Source organism: Aulostomus chinensis, chromosome 1 (genome assembly GCF_037954235.1).
Source record: "Aulostomus chinensis isolate RoL2024-O1b breed Wild chromosome 1, RoL_Achi_v1.0, whole genome shotgun sequence".
NCBI lineage: Eukaryota > Metazoa > Chordata > Actinopteri > Syngnathiformes > Aulostomidae > Aulostomus > Aulostomus chinensis.
In genome coordinates this window covers 15,550,826-15,563,932 of record NC_141320.1, presented here as the reverse complement: position 1 = coordinate 15,563,932, position 13,107 = coordinate 15,550,826, and the positions used below count along the sequence as shown (strand labels likewise).

Below are 13,107 nucleotides of genomic sequence, written 5' to 3'. Positions count from 1 at the left end.
ACTCACACCTCAAGTCTCCTAAAATGATCTCGCTGGCGCGCGGCTGAGGGCCTCAGTAGTTGAACTTCCTGGACTGAATTAGGGGCCCAGCACGTCCCTGCACACCCACGTACAGTCAGCCAAGGTCCAAGATAAGAACAATCTGGGAATGACCATCCCTTCCTGGTAGATCATCAAGCCAAACACACACACACACACACACACACACACACACACACACACACACACAGCCTGTCTTCAGTATAAAGCTGTGTTCTGTCTCGTTGGAAGACATCTCTGACTGTGTTGTTAGCAGGGCTGCTGTGAATCAAGAGGTTCTCCATCCATACCTGAGTCTCCATCACTGATTCCTCTCCTCCACCTCTTTTTGACACAACAATCCTGACAGTGACAGTCTGGGTTGGAGCTGAGCAAAGTTGGATCTGGACTCTGGATCTGGACTGAAACTGCATTAAAATGATCAACAGAGCTTCACTGGTGTCTGCAGGAGTTCTACCTTTGTAGTTTGTCCACTGAAGAACAGGGACCTCCCCACCAGAGAGGTGCAGGGCAAAGGAAAGGAAAACTCCAACCAGAATGAACGCTGCACTAAAAACTGCCCTCCATTTCTTGAGGGGAACGTTGGGTCTTCCTCAGGCAAACGGCAGTCAGCAGTGGCTCAACATCTGAACTGAGCCCAGACCTGGTCAGCTGATCATTGACCAGCTCAGCCCCTCCCACTCATGACAAAGACAATGACAATGACAATGTTAAGGGTCATGGGGGGTGGAGCCTATCCCAGCATCTACGGGTGAGAGGCAGGGTTCACCCTGGACAGGTCCCCAGTCCATCACAGGACCAAGACATAGAGACAGACAACCATTCACACTCACAGTCACACCTACGGTCAATTTAGAGTATCAATCAGCCTCGTCCCCTCTTGATGTCTTTGGACTGTGGGAGGAAGCTGGAGTACCAGAGAGAAACCACACAGGAACAGGGAGAACATGCAGACTCCACACAAGAAGATACTGCACCCGAGCCGGGACTTGAGCCCAGAAACTTCTTGCTGTGAGGCCACACTGCTGACCACTGCACCACCGTGCAGCCCCCTTGAAACATGATGATGTTATTATTTATGTCTTTAATGCACCCAAACCTTTATTTTTCTAGGGTTTTGAGAGGTTCTGGGTCATGAATCAAAATTTAAATGGACACAAATGTCCTGCAGGGTCACTGGGGCCGCACGTTTCATGTTCTCAACAGATTAGAACTGTAGAGTGTGTGTGGTGTGTTTGTCAGGAGCTTTCAAGAACAAAGTTGTTGACACACAAAAGAAAGAAACATGTCAAAGTTTGTTCAGTTTATGAGTTCAACTGAAAATTAGTTGCAGAGTGATGACAAAAATGGAGAAATCCTCCTCTTCATTACTCAGTCAAAACCACTGACACACACACACACACACACACACACACACACACATAGTTTGTGTCTGTGAGAAGATAAAAAACCTACTATGCTTCAATACATATAAATTGTTGAGTATCAATCCTCTACTCATGTGTGAGAGTGTAGTTGTTAAGGCCGAGTGGTGAAGGCGATGGACTAGAAATCCATTGGCGTCTCCCTGCTCAGGTTCCAGTCCTGCCAACAATGTTGAACTGCTGCTCCAGAGGAGACAACACCTGCTCCTACTGTAGGTCCATGTGTCAAAGGTTTTCTTTCAAGGGCTGCAGCAGCTGATGATGAGGGAGAGAGAGAGGATTGGTAGCATGTTGTCTTGTCTCCACCATTCTGGTGTTGACCAGATACTCCAGTGGGGGTGAAGCTGGTGGGACGGTTCCAAGTGACCATTTCTCTACAGAAAGTGATCAGGACTCCTCATCCTCACAGGGACCAAAGACAAAGTAATTTGTGTTTTAGAGTTTAGGTCTGAGTTGAGTTTAGGTTCAGATTAGGGATTAGACATCCTTTGGTGAGGATTAGGATTAAGGTGAAACTGTACATGAAATGGAAATTAATGTCCTAACTAGGATAGCTGTGCAAACCTGTGTGTGTGTGTGTGAGTGTGTGTGTGTGTGTGTGTGTGTGTGTGTGTGTGTGTGTGTGAGCGTGTGTGTGTGTGTGTGTTTACATGCAGACTTTCTCTTGTGACAGCTGATTTGGTTTGGAATCCATCTTAGTCAGGAAATTTGGAGAAAATTCTATCATGTCGTTATTTTGATTTACAACACTGCAAAAATAAGTAAAATCATCTCCCCTCCAAAAACCCTCCTCTCCAACTTTGTACTCAAGTTGTCTCCTCATCAGGCACCACAGGATCCAGCAGGTTCAGTTAAAACAGTCATTAGAGATTGAAAAAATGTCCATCAAACACAAAATTATAGGTTTCTAATTTTATTTGATGTTGACCCATTTTGTCCATTTAACATCAGGACTGCTCCCAGATCAGCTCCATGACCTCATCCCTGCACCAGATCAGCTCCATGACCTCATCCCTGCACCAGAGTACCGCCCAAGTTCATCAAGGACAGCAAACATGAGCAGATCTAGATTCACCTCCATCTTTGGAGGCTGTTGAATTTCCTCCTGAGGACCGTCAGGCTGTTTCCTTACTTTGCTGTGACCCAACAGCAGACAGCAACAAGGACTGTGGTGCACTTGGTGATTGGATGCACTGAAGTCACGTGACTGAAGTCATCCAGTCACGTGACTGAAGTCATCCAGTCACGTGACTGAAGTCAGCCATTCATGTCAGTGATGTCACTCTGCAGGACTGTCACTGCCGTCTCATTCTAGAAAAGAATCCAGACTCCACCTGTGGCTCCATGATAACTGATGGACCTCTGGTTGGAGGCTGGACGATGATGTTTGGTCTGGGGGGGTTAAGATGGTGGGGCTGTTTCAGTTCTAGTGCTGAAGGCTTTCACCATGACAGTCAGACTCTCCTCTGTCCTTCATGGTCCCTCAAATGTGCAGTGTGGACCTCACACACTGAATTTAGCCTGAAAACTCTTCATGAACAGCAGGAGACTCAGAGTCTCTGTGGCGCTCGGCTGTTAACAGAGAGGCTGGTGGTTGGAGCCCCCCAGGGACCAGGACCAGGCTCTACTGGTGCTGAGGACTCAGTTGATCAGCTGCTGAGTTGCTACTTGATGTCAACATTGGTCTGTTTCATCCTGAGTAGTTTGATCCTAGCAGAGTCGCTGCATCGATGATCTGAATGTGGACGGACAGACTGACCCTCCACAGCAGACGCCTGTCACAGATCTCTGGATGAGACACTTTGAGGTAAAGCCAGGTTCTGCCAGTCCCACTCACATGTTTCAATCACATGTTCAGAGATGGGTTTGTTGTTCCTGAATCCATTTCTTATTTTCTGATCACCTTGTGGATTGTTCATCATTCTCCTCATCACCATACTTTAGGTTGCAGTACGAACACCTGAGTTAGTCTGGGGTTGCAGGAATCATACAGCATCCAAATAATAGCAGGCTGAAACATTTATTTAAAAGAGTTTAACATGGTTACACACACACACACACACACACACACACACACACGTTTCCAGTCATGTCATTGTGGGTTCATTTCATCAAGGCTCACAAACGGGGGAGGGTAACTTCACACACTCGTACGTTTCAGGTCTGACCTGAGTGGGGTCCTTCCACGTGGTTCTGACTCAAGGTGTTTCTATGACACTGTGGCAACACCTGGCATCAGCTCAACTTTGACTTTTACACTTCTAACTGTACGCTGTGTGAGCTGTTCCATGTTTTAAAGCCATATTTCCAGTGTGGCCCACTGCAAATCTTTGGAATGGCTCATGCCAGTTGCTGACGCCTCAGAACGACTGTGCTGTGATCTCAGTTTGAAGTTCTGTGCCATTGGAGAACCTGTCTTACCACGAGGTCACCTTGTTAGCCTGTGAATGTCTCCACCTACAGCGATGACTTCTGTCAGCTCCAAGTGTCTTCTTGTCTGGCATCTGAATTTCAGGTGAGAGACCCTCTGACTCCTGCAGCAGCAGTAGAGACAGAGGAGCCCTGAAGCTCAGAGGTTCCATGAGGGATCAAAGCCAGACGAGACGGCCGCAAAGGTAGCAGGACATTGTGGACTCAGTCGTCACCACTAATCTGTGTTGACAGTATTTAATGACATTCTGCTGCCAAAAACAGATCATGATTCTATACATTTGAGAGGCCTCACAGTTCAAGTTTCAGGTCTGTATCCACTGGAGAGGCCAATGAGAGCAAAAGAGCAACAGGGTCAAAGGTCATCAGGCCTCATTTCTGATCAGTTATTATTGTTGAAACAAAGCTGAATATCAATTATTGATTTTTATTGTCATCATTGTGAACACCTGATGATAGGAGAAACACAATAAAAACATTTGAAAAGGAAGGATCAGAGTGTTGTTGTACTGCAATACTACAGTACAGCATCAGAGACACTCAGTTATTGATTGCCTGAATGATTGATTTCCCCAGAAGAGGAACAGCTTTGTTGGAGCAGTAAAAATACACACATCAGAACGACAAAGTTACATTGGAAAAGAAACTACATGACATTACCAGCACAACATCTGAAGAACAGTTAGGATCAATTTAACTGGCCAGATAGTTAGGATTTCTTTAATGATATCCTTGATGAACCCAGACATCAGAGTGGTTTGTTCCCCTCAATCATAAATCTGTAAATACAGCGTGAAGTGATGGAACTAAAAGGCCACCTCTGAGTGCAGGAGTGAGCCTCTGAGACGGATGTGACGTCAGCAGACCGCCATTAGTTTGAGTCATTGTTTATATTCTTAATGCTGATTGGTCGATCTATAATGGTGACAAATGGACTTTGTAGGTAGAATAAACATCCAGAAATTAAATGAATTAGTAGATTGTCTTATTAATCAAAAGATAAAGTATTAAAAATATTTGTTTTTTTTCCTCGGAGTGAGCGACAACTACCGGATTTTCTCACAGAAGACAAACCAAACAAACAAACAAACCAAAGATTAAACACAAGAACTGAGCAAAGATTATGAAAACAAAATGCATATTTCTCTCTAGAAATGTCATCAGAATGCTTTATTAAATCAAAACTATCTTGGAAGAAGGCACTTTCCTCCGAAAATGACAGGAGCGGCCGCCATGTTTTTGTTTTGAGAGGCCCGCATGAAAGAGTCACATGACCTACCAGCGCTCCAATAGAAAAGAAGAGGGGAAAAAAACGTACACATTTCACAATTTTTTGGCCTTTATCGTAGAACTGATATGTTTTGACCTGTGGACAAACGGAGCCTTTTCACGTTTTGACATGAGACTGGGTTGTCAAAAGCAAAGACCAGACAGCAGGACATCAAAATAAAAGATCCAGACACTAAAACTACAAGTAGAAACAAGAAGAAATACTAAAAGCTTTGGAAAGATACTACAAGGTTGGATATACATTATTATATACACTACTATTCTCATTGACTCCTAAAGAGGGACAGGAAACATTAGAATGTGGATCAGATCAGCTGATTTCAGTGTTGAGTCCATCCCTCCATCCACTTTCTGTTCTTATCCTTTAAGGGTCATGGGGGGGGGGGGGGATCGCAGGTGACATTGTTCAAGAGGCAGGGTTCACCCTGGACAGGTCACCAGTCCATCAGGACAAATGAGGTGGTCGGTGTCATGCAACCTAAACTAAAACATTAGTCAGATCAAATTCAGATTAAAGCAAGAGTCTCCAGATCAAAGTCAGAATTCCTGATGATGTCATCAGGGCTTTGACAGTAGCTAGAATTCTGTCTTTGATCTCAGGAGGACATGAAAGAAACACAATTGAGGAAAGTAGAAGAGAGCTTGGCAGCATGATGGTGCAGTGGTGAGCACTGTGGCCTCACAGCAAGAAGGTTCTGGGTTTGAGTCCAGGCTCGGGTGGGGAATCTTTCTGTGTAGAGCCTGCATGTTCTCCCCATGAATGCGTGGGTTCTCTCTGGTACTCCGGCTCCTTCCCACTGTCCAAAGACATGTAATTGGGGACGAGGCTGATTGGACACTCTAAATTGACCGTAGGTATGAATGTGAGTGTGAATGGTTGTTCGTCTCTGTATGCTGACCCTGTGATGGACTGGTGACCTGTCCAGGGTGAACCCCGCCTCTGGCCCGTAGATGCTGGGATAGGCTACACCCCCCATGACCATCAATGTGGGTGTTTTGTTAATTGCATGCCACATGAAATTATTATTGGTCACTTTTCTAGCAACAGTCTCACAGTGGCAAGACAAGAACACTTCTACTTTTAATGTTGACAGTTTGTTCAACACTAAACTTCATCTAGTACCATGTTGTCAAACACTGGAACCTCCACAGCACCTGAACAGGGACTTGAACCCTGGACCCTCACATTAAAAGTCTGATGCTCTACCGTCTGAGCTCCTCAGGCTCTTTCTACAGCATTGAGACAGGAACAGAAACACCTGTGAAGGTCAAACTGATGCTTTCTTGACTTGTTCAGTCCTCCATGTTAAAGTCCACCAAGCTTTTGATTGGCTCTGATTCTCTGTGGCAAAATCCAACAAGAGGCTCCAAAAATGTCCTGAATGTCACAAGAATGCACAGGACAAGATGTTCGTTTCCTTCATGTCTGCAGTTCCTCCACTGGAAAGTAAAGTCAATGCTGCTCCTCTGCTGAAACCTGGGATCGGACCAGGGACCTTTAGATCTTCAGTCTAAGGCTCTCCCAACTGAGCTGGTTCAGTTCTGAGTGAGGGCTCTGCTTCTCTCATTTATAATCTCTTCCACTCTCACTGGACCTTAGAGAGGATTGGAGCTTCTGAAGTCCTGACACATTGAACAGTTCTCCAGGACCATTTTTGATGGATGTCTGAATCACACCAGCCTTTTTTGTTTGTCTTCTTGCACCACCGTGCCGCCCCTACTAGTCGTCTACATATCAGTGTTCTCAGTACTGCACGAACATTCACATCAGTATTGTGCTAATATTTTATTTCCTGGCTCTTCAATCCTCCTATTATGAAGTTGATTGCTTCAGCGACCAGGAGACGTTATCATTGGCAGCTAGTTTACTATTATTGCTGCTGCTGTTGTTGGTTGTGTGTCTGTCTTCCACCCCCCTGTCCCTCTGTCTTTCTCTCTGCTTGTCTTTCACCCTCATCTTGTTCCCATCTTTTTGTCATTCTCTCCCTCCTTTCTCTCTGTCTTTTGTCTTTCCTTCTCTATATTTGTCTTCTGCTGTCTGTCCTGTCCTGCTCTCTTTCAACAACCAACCAGTCAAAGCAGACGTCCGGTTAAAAAAATATGATAAAAGAACTCTTGGTTTGATTTGGCTTGAGGCATGAAGAAGATAGGATTGTTTTCCTTTCATTTTAGAAGCTTTTCCAGATTCATGAAAAGATCATCAATCAGTGCAGTATTTCAGACAGACTTCTGGTCCGTGAGGACGAGGAATCCAGCACAGATCCACAGAACTCCAACTGCCATCTTTGATGGTTCCTTTACAGTCTGTAGGGTGGAGAGATCCTCCTGAGTCTGGCTTGGAATGTTTGTCTGTGGATGTGTTGGCCCTGTGATGGACTGGTGACCTGTCCAGGGTGAACACGGCCTGTCGCCCAAAAGCTGCTGGGATAGGCTCCACCCCCTCATGACCCTGAACAGGATAAGCAGAAGACAATGGACAGAAGTCCTGACACATTGAACAGTTCTCCAGGACCATTTTTGATGAAGGTCTGGATCACACCAGCCTTTTTTGTTTGTCTTCTTCCAGTGTCCTCAACATTGTGTGAGCCAATAATTCCACATCTGTACCAGACACACCTCTGGTTGGTGGGTTGATGGATCTTTCTGTTCTAACAGTGTCTTTTATCTTGCTTTTATCTTTTCTATCTTTTCTTTGTATCTGCATTCTGTGGTGCACGGTGGCTCTGGAAGAGCGCTCTAACTATTGTCACTGTACCCCCCCCCCCCCCCGTACAACAAAAATAAAAGATTCTGATTCCGATTCTGACACACACACACACACACACACACACACACGTGTATCTACATGATGTTCCGAATGTTTCACTGTCTGTGGTTGTCCAGCTCTCCTTGCCTCTTCACTGTCATTGTCAGAACTCGGAGCAGTCTTCCTCTCTAGGTGATGTCTCTGAGTGATGATGATTGCTGTCTGTTCAACCAGCTTCATTTGTTGATATCTGAGAAGGACTGAAGACAGCAAAGTGTGCTGATTGGCCAACAACCCCTCACAGGTCAAAGGTCACTGCTCTGAGGCGGACCAGTTTACTGTAACAGTGGTGGCACCACCCACTGCTGGCGCTCTCTTCAGTGCTTCTTGTTTCTGCCCTTTATGTGTGAGCTCCTAGAGCAGCTGGTCCGGCTCCTCCCCCTTTTCTTTTCTATTCCTCTAATTTATTTTTTGATTTTCTATTTTTGTAATTCATCATCGATCTCGGCTCACGGTCGCTACACTCTTGACCTCCTGTGAGCCTTGAAGAGAGAGAAGCCACCTTTGTGTCGGAGCAGAGCAGCTTAGTCCAGGCAGCCAGCAGCCTGAGACCAGAGGGTAGCCAATCAACGCGCTTCCCTTCTTCATCGAGCGAATCTCAGCGGGAGCCACGGTCGACGAGGTGGAGGCTTTGGAGGCCGTCCTCCCACCAGTTCGTTGGAGAGGCGTCGTACATCGATGGGAGAATCCAGCTGAGAACGTCAGCCGGTTACGTTGGTTTTCACCGATTCAGGCCTGGACTCCTGTCTCGCTGCCAAACTCCGCCTGACTCCGTAGAGCTGGTCAGCCTCCACTCAGTCCTCTTCATTTGTTTGGAGGTCACTATCGTTCATCCTACACACCTTTCCACCTGCCTCTTAGCCGTCTACTTGAAGCTCAGATAAATCCAGGTTAATTCATACCTGCTACTCAATATGGGCCTTAATTACTCTTTAATTTCCAAGAAGTCTTCCAACTCATTCATTCATGCAAGCCACTGATCCACAAGACCTCATTGATGAGCTTCAACCTGAGACTGATTGTTTCTCATTGGACGAGACACCCATTCAATGAGACTCATTGGCAGTCCATTGAAATCTACTGGTATTCCTGGTGAGTTGATTTAACAACATGAGCTGACAGAATCTACGTTCAGGTAGGAACCACCACATCCAGGGGTCTGGACCTTTGAGCAGGCAGAGCCATCAAAGTAGCAGACTAAGCTAGCAGACATTAGCATTGAGAAGAAACTGATACCTGAGCCTACTTTTGGGTCTGGTCAGGTGATGACACAATAAAATGACATCATTGTCAGACTGACGCCTGCTCAACACTGACCAAACGCCGCCCTATTGCATCGTGGGAAATTTCTGCTTGGCTTGCGTCCATCAAAACACACAAAGAAATTTCTCCAGAATCAGGATTGACAGTGGATACAATTGATTCCACACTGGTTTTTCATTCTGAGTCGGGTGCAGGTGTGGAATTTCAGACACAGTCTGTGTTTGTGTTGTTTATTCAGTGATTTTTCTTACAATTCCCAATCAAAGCCCCACATTGCTAATGAACTCAAAATGATGCTAACAGTAATGTAGTGATAGTTGCCAATAAACTAAGTGATGCTGACAGTCATGTGGTAAGAGTTGCTTCGAACCTCAAAGTAATGCGACAGTGATTTCAGAAGAATTGCTAATGATCTCAAAATGATGCGACAGTGATGTAGTAAGAGATGCTAAAAAACTCAAAACGATGCAAACAGTAATGTAGTGATAGTTGCTAATAAACTCAGTGATGCTTACAGTAATGTAGTAAGTGTTTCGAACTCCCTCAAAATGATGCTGACAGTCATGTTGTAAGAGTTGCTAAAAACCACAAAATAATGCGACTGTGATGTCGGAAGAATTGCTCATGATCTCAAAATGATGCGACGGTAATCTAGTAAGAGCTGCTAATAAATTCAAAATGATGCTAACAGTAATGTAGTGAAAGTTTCGAATAACCTCAAAGTGATGCTGACAGTCATGTGGTTAGAGTTTCGAGTAACCTAAAAATGATGCGGACAGTAATGTATTAAGAGTTGCTAATAACCTCAAAATAATGCGACAGTGATTTCAGAAGAATTTCTAATGAACTCAAAATGATGCGAACAGTAATGTAGTGATAGTTGCTAATAAACTCAGTGATACTTACAATAATGTAGTAAGAGTTTCAAACTCCCTCAAAATGATGCTGACAGTCATGTAGTAAGAGTTGCTACTAAACTCAAAATAATGCGACAGTGATGTCGGAAAAGTTGCTAATGAACTCAAAATGATGCTACAGTGATGTAGTAAGAGATGCTAAAAAACTAAAAATGATGCTGACGGTAATGTAGGAAGAGTTGAAACTAACGTTAAAATGATGCTATACTGATGTCATAAGAATTGCTCATGAACTCAAAATGATGCTAACAGTAATGTAGTAAGAGTTTCGAACTACCTCAAAGTGATGCTGACAGTCATGTAGTAAGAGTTGCTACGAACCTCAAAATAATGCGACAGTGATGTCGGAAGAACTGCTAAGGAACTCAAAATGATGCTAACTGTAATGTAGTGAAAGTTTCGAATAACCTCAAAGTGATGCTGACAGTCATGCAGTAAGAGTTGCTACGAACCTCAAAATAATGCGACAGTGATGTCAGAAGAATTGCTAATGATCTCAAAATGATGCGACAGTGATTAAGTAAGAATTGCTCATGATCTCAAAATGATGCTACAGTGATGCCGGAAGAATTGTTAATGAATTCAAGAATGATGCTGACAGTAATGTAGTGATAGTTGCTAATAAACTCAAAGTTATGCTGACAGTAATTTATTAAGAGTTGCTAAAAACCTTAAAATAATGACACAGTAATGTAGTAAGAGTTGCTATGAAACTAAAAATAATGCGACAGTGATGTAAGAAGAATTGCTAATGATCTCAAAATGATGCGACAGTGATGTCGTCAGAACTGAGAGTCCGGGTTTTCCAAGTTGATCTCCTCCCACGCATGAATTCTCTCTGGTATCCTTCCACTTACTGCGAAGACGAGCCGTGGATGTATTGTCCTGAGCCCAGGGCTTGTCAGATACCATGACCCTCAACTAAATGTGGCAGAAACCCTGCCCTCTTCATTTAGGGCTGGAAGGTGTGAGAGGTACTGTGAGCTCATCGAGGCTACGTCCTCCGCGGTCTCCTCAGGCTGGCCAGCACAAGAGGAGACCGCCAACTGGCCGGGACAGGCGGTCACCGTTGTTGTTGTTGCCGCCGTGGTCGGCCTTTCTTTCTTTCTTTCCTTTTTTCACACGATCACAGGGGAGAGCACGGACGCAGTCCCCCACTGTCAGAAATTATGCAGTTGAGATTCGCACATTTGGGGAATACACCAGGGTCAGCACAGCCCCAGTGCAATGGCTGTGCCTCACCCGGGGAGAACCACCTTGCTGATCATGGTATCTCCCCTGCCAGGTAAGTATGACTTGCTGAGCTTAGGAACAGACATGAGCTTCAGGGACACAGCCTTCTGACTGACAGGCAGGGAGGCCGACACAGCGCCTGATCTTTCGTTCCTTGTGCAAATCTGCCGCGTGCGCAGCCCCCTTTGTTTCTCACAACGATGCCGGATGTCGGATATCCCAAGCCTGGGAAGCTCGACCGATGCCGTTTTCAAGGCTCACCTTCTCGCTGGGGGCACCAGCGTGGCCTCTAACCGCACGCATCGTGCCCCGCAGTAAAAAAAACAATCTCCGTCCGCTTTCACCCTTGGATGGAGCGTCGCGACCATGAGAGCTGTCAACGCAAGCGGCCCAATTCCGAAAGACTGAAGGCAGCAAGCTGGGGTTTCACATTTCAACATCAAGTTCACAACCCATCTCTGGGCAAAACAGGCACATTGAAGGTTCAGGTCTTTCAGAGTCCATTCCAAAGCCTTTTGGGAAAGGCTCCGAGAGCAGTGCCGTCAGCGGACCTCCATCCTTATCTGGAGTGCAAACGGAGCCACAACTTGACGCCCAGCGGCAGCGCGGGCGGAAATCCAGCCCCGGCCTCATGTGCAGCACTCAACAGTTGGCCTGAAGAGCACGGGATTTGCTCCTGACAAAAGGGGAGGGGCCCGCACTGTTCCTGGAAGGCCATTGCGGCCGCAGGCTGAGGAAAAGCTGCAGTGCAGGAGGACAACCCTGGTCCGGCTTTGGGTGGAGCAGGTGAGCGAGTGCCTGGCGGAGGCTTGTTTTATTTCCAACAAGAAATGCGGGGCATTGCACCACTCCTGGAAACACTGCAATACCAGGTTGATGCGTGGAAAGGACGGAGCAAGCTCCCGTTCCATCTCCCTGTTCCAAAAAGCAATTTAATATATGGATAAGGAACGTACCAGATATTAATCTGATAAGAACAGATACTACACTTGATCTTAGCCAAAAGGCCGAGAAGCGATGCCTGTCAGCCACCCGACGTGAGAGCCAGCACCCCCGGTACAGCCAATCCCGGCCGCGGCTGTGGGCAGGAACTGCAACATTTTGGGTGGCGACACAAAATGCAGTGCCATAAACACTACATCTGGCACACTGGTTGTCCCCACTGCTATCCAAAGCAAAGGCAATCGGTGCCTTCACCCTGCTATGCTAGTGGGGCGACTCAAAGTAAAACAAAGCAGTGTTCAAAGCCACAAGCCAGCGACTCATCCTGGAGTCGGGGTTTTCCAAGTCCCCCACTGTCAGAAATTATGCAGTTGAGATTCCCACATTTGGGGAATTCACCAGGGTATCCAAAGCCCGGGAAGCTCAGCCGATGCCGTTTTCAAGGCTCAACTTCACGCTCGGTGAACCAGCGTGGCCTCGAACCGCATTAGAATTGCTAATAAACTCAAAATGATGCTAAAAGTAATGTTGTGAAAGTTTCTAATAACCTCAAAGTAATGCTGACAGTCATGTAGTAAGAGTTTCTATGAACTTCAAAATAATGCGACAATGATGTCGTAAGAATTGCTAATAAACTCAAAATGATGCTAACAGTAATGTAGTGATAGTTGCTAATAAACTCAGTGATGCTTACAGTAATGTAGTAAGTGTTTCGAACAACCTCAAAGTGATGCTGAAAGTCATGTAGTAAGAGTTGCTACTA

At 45.6% G+C, this 13,107-nt stretch overlaps 2 non-coding genes across 2 annotated transcripts; both read right to left on the bottom strand.

Annotated features, from left to right (window-relative positions):
- Positions 1 to 11,298: 11,298 nt before the first annotated feature.
- On the bottom strand, positions 11,299 to 11,462 carry LOC147270509 (U1 spliceosomal RNA). Its single transcript, XR_015117018.1, has one exon. It is a non-coding gene; the product is annotated as a U1 spliceosomal RNA (small nuclear RNA).
- A 775-nt stretch (positions 11,463 to 12,237) lies between these two features.
- On the bottom strand, positions 12,238 to 12,421 carry LOC147270508 (U2 spliceosomal RNA). The gene has a single exon (XR_015116495.1). It is a non-coding gene; the product is annotated as a U2 spliceosomal RNA (small nuclear RNA).
- Between the last annotated feature and the right edge of the window lie 686 nt (positions 12,422 to 13,107).